At 41.7% G+C, this 4,178-nt stretch overlaps 1 pseudogene across 1 annotated transcript; it reads right to left on the minus strand.

The window, feature by feature from the left end:
• Positions 1–1,696: 1,696 nt before the first annotated feature.
• On the minus strand, positions 1,697–2,696 carry LOC306705142 (odorant receptor 131-2-like; annotated as a pseudogene). The gene has a single exon. The product of its transcript is annotated as an odorant receptor 131-2-like (transcript).
• Between the last annotated feature and the right edge of the window lie 1,482 nt (positions 2,697–4,178).

The raw sequence follows: 4,178 nt of genomic DNA on the forward strand, positions 1-4,178 counted from the left end.
GGTGATGTTAATGAAGATAAACACACAGCTACTGTTATAATTTGTAACCGAACCTATTCAACAAAGCTGTTCTAGCACAGCTTATGTAGTCAATACATAATGACAGTTACATCATATGTTATTTTTCAGTAGAATAAAATCATGAATGGTCGTCTTCTGCTTTCTTCTTTATTGTTTTATTTGTTTGCAGTAAGAAAGGTACGATAATACGATCCCACCGCACTGTTTTGTGGGTTTAAAATGAAATACTTCAGCGCTGTTAATGTGTGTATGTGTGTATCTCTCTCTCTCCTATAAACAAGGTGGGCCCCCAAAGAAAATCTTGCAAAGGGCCCTATGTTCTTTAAAGCCGGCCCTAAGTGTTATTATGGTATGGATGGCCTCTGAGCGAGGCAGATGCCGTTGCCAACTAAGCTGTTTATTTCTGCCATCAACCATGGAAGAAATAACCTCTATTTCTGCTTAGTACTTGTTGTGGAAGTCCCAGATTTAGGAAACTGAATGCCGTCTTGTCTGGGTCCATAATATCATCTGGAGGAGCTCCGTGGATTTCATCGAGGTGTATTAACTGTGTCTAGCTGGTTTACTACAGCTGTATGAACCCAAAATATACAGATTGTGCTGTGATTTATTTTAATAAACAGACAAAAAGGGATGCCGAAATAACTATGCTGATTTGTAATAAGTCTGAATTCATGTTTTGTTCGTTCTCTCCGCAAGACGACAAGCAAATAACTTTTAAAATACTTGTTTTCTGAATCCAAAATCTTTCAATTAACTGTCATGAAGTGAAAACAAAAGGATTAAAGTTGTAAGATGAAAACACAGACCGGACAAAGCATCCCCTGCTTTATGGTCTGTGTGACTCTAAATGGACCATCATTTACTAAATGAACATCATGCTGTATTGAAGAAGACTTGAAACTAGAGATTGAGACCATGAACTCATGTTTACAATGTTTACTGAGGTAATAAATCAAGAGAGAAGTAGAGTCATTTTCTCATAGACTTCTATACAACCAGAGGAGTCGCCCCCTGATGGACACTAGAGAGAATGCAGCTTTAACACATGAAGCTTTTGACCCGAAGGTTACCGCCTGACAAATTACCAGAACTTCAGTATTATCAGTATTCAGTTGCAAAACGTTAGAGGCCATGTAGTCCTTGATGGCAGCAAGACTGTTACAGTTTTCAGGACTAAATGAGACACTACACAATGACAGTTGGGTGAAATCAGTGTAAAAGGTGTCGGACACACTAGTGAAGTGACAAATAACAAGGTCAAGGCATAGCAGATGCAAACTGAATGGAACCTTTTGGGACACCACACAACACGAAAGGTATCGGCAGCAACTTTGAAAACTCAGTTTGATACTTCACATGAAAACCAATTCAAAACAGTTCCACCTGTCCAAACCAAGTCACAGAGTCTGTCCATTGAAATAGAATTGTCAATTGTACAAAAAGCTGCACTTCAAGCTGGAGTTGGCAACACGAGGCAGTGTTTTTACGTGGGATCATTTTAAAGATCTAGGGCAGTCTTGATAGTTTCTCAACATTGTCAACCCTAGCTTTCAGTCCAATAGAAGGAGAATGGTGAGATTCTGAGTCTGCACTGTCTTTTGTTAGCAAGGCTGTTTCTGTCCTGTGGTTCTTTTGAGCCCTATATACATAAATATACTACATTTACAAGCGATCACACAGTTAGATCCATGTCATAAAGTCCACGTTGAGACCTGAGCCTAGGCTGGGACGACTGAGAGTTTCAGTCGACAACATAGATGGCTGATGAGGACAGGTCTGATGGTCTGATCTCTTATGCCATAAATGAGAGAACTCAGACATCTGGGAGAGATGAAAATACACACGTAAAAAACATTCTGGATTCGCACAAATATTAGCCTTGTTACATTTCTCGAAAGAGCTATGAGGATGGGGCTGTAAATAGTCGAGGAGAGACTGAGGCCCAGCTGCACCACATGCAGCAGCAGTGTGTTACGAGCCTTTTGGGCTGAAGCTTTGTCTGTGGAGGCTGACCTGGCTGCTATCATCACACCAATATAGGTGGAAATAATTACCACACTAGCTGATACAAACAGAAAATAAGTGTAGCCTTTATCATAAAGACCAGACATTTGACCGAGAAGTAAGTTTACTTTGGCACAAAAATCTGTCATCTGCAGGCTCTCCAGGTCTTCAAATGGAAAATCTAACAGTAGAATAACTCGTGTGAGGATATTCAGTGAACTGAAGGCCCAAACCGCAATGATAGCCACTGCTGTGTTTCTCATGGTGATGATGGTAGTGTGCCTCAGTGGGTAGCACACAGCCACATATCTCTCCATAGACATCACCACCAGTGTGAGAGGGGAGATCTCATTTGTGAGATCAGCGAGCATGGCAAGAACCCCACATAACGGATACGTCAGTGTTATTCTACAAGCAGCCAGTAGGTACAGTAACTGACTCAGTGCCATCTGCATAGTGTCTGCACAAAGGAGGTTAAACAGAAGGTTGTAACGGGAGGTCTCACGAAACACCGTTTTACTCCTCAAGGTGAACAACATGGTGATGTTAATGAAGAGAAACACACAGCATGGTAATGTAGTCAGAGTGGAAAACAACACAACCTCCAGTAACCCCTGATACTGCAGACCAGCAGTGATGTTGGTCTGAGACTGAGTTGCATCCGACATTTCTGAGAAGCAATCAAGACGTTAACCGAGAGAGAACACAACAAACTTCTTTTTGTATTCCTGCAAAAACGAAGATCCAACATCAGCAGACATGCCTGTTGAGTTCACATGAAAAATCAAGAAATCCCCCTCTGCAGACAGTTAGCAGGTTAGCGTCTTGTGATGTGGGCAGAGCTGGTCTGCCAGGTATGCTTACCATCACATTCTGTATATGAGCTCTGTCCTCACACCCATTTCACGTGACACCAACACATGGCCGCATAACAGTTCAGGAGGAGGTAGTCTCTCTTCCATTTTTTTCCAATACCTTGGTCATGTGATGTCTTCCATAGTGGACATGAGAATAGAGGAGCATCTGTTTTTCCTTGGCTGTCTTTCTTAATATCAGATCATAGAACGATTTCCACTGTCACTTCCATGTAGATTCAGTCCGTCCTGGTCAGTCAGCAACAAAAACTATTAGAAGTGATTTTCAAATTTGATTAAATGGCATACAGCTTAGTCCTCCCCAATCATGCAATCACATAGTTGCTCTAGAGCTAATAGAAAATTGCATTCTCTCTAGTGTCCACCAGGGGGCGACTCCTCTGATTGTATAGAAGTCTATGAGAAAATGACTACTTCTCTCTTGATTTATTACCTCAGACATTGTAAACATGAGTTTATGGTCTCAATCTCTAGTTTCAAGTCTTCTTCAATACAGCATGATGTTCATTTAGTAAATGATGGTCCATTTAGAGTCAAACAGACCATAAAGCAGGGGATGCTTTAGGGCGGGGCTACACGGTGATTGACAGGTCTCTACCAGAGACATATACGGCATCTCTACATCACTTCTCGTCAGTCCAGATATGGTCACTTCCTGTTCACTGGTTGCAAAAAACAACATGGCGGCGGCCGTAATCCAAGATGGCGACGGCAAAATCGTCGATCTCGAGGCTTCATAACAGCCGTCCACAAACCAAGCATCAGTATTGTCTTAAAGAAGCACCATTAACAGCCCTTTGTGTGGTTTGTCCTACCTTTTGGTAACAACTGTTTGCTGCACTAAATATTCTCTTTAGTATTATGTTGAAAACCAAAGTATGGAGCTTTTTCCCTTTCTTTGTTCAAGAGCGTGGGCTTTTGATTTGAGAGCATGACTTGATTAAACTTCATATTTTGTAAAGCTTTATCTCAAAACCCTGTCCTCAAACTCAAATATCCCCTGCTAGCGCATGGATTTGCACTGATTCTGCTCAAACTGCTTGCACTCAGATATATTATTGCTTGCAAATATTTCATGCACTCCACCGTCAGTCCTTCTCCTCACACTGGAGCTGCTTCTTCGTGCTCCTACAACATCTGCTCTCAGATTTGTCGTCTGCGAATGGATTTCACCTCTGTTCACAGATGTTTTCGTACCACAACCCTCTCAGAAATTCCCAACCAATAGAATGCCAGGTGTCGTGTTGACTAATGAAATGATCCCTGTCTGAGCGT

The sequence above is a fragment of the Pholis gunnellus genome (assembly GCF_910591455.1).
Source record: "Pholis gunnellus genome assembly, chromosome: 13".
In the NCBI taxonomy this organism is placed as follows: domain Eukaryota; kingdom Metazoa; phylum Chordata; class Actinopteri; order Perciformes; family Pholidae; genus Pholis; species Pholis gunnellus.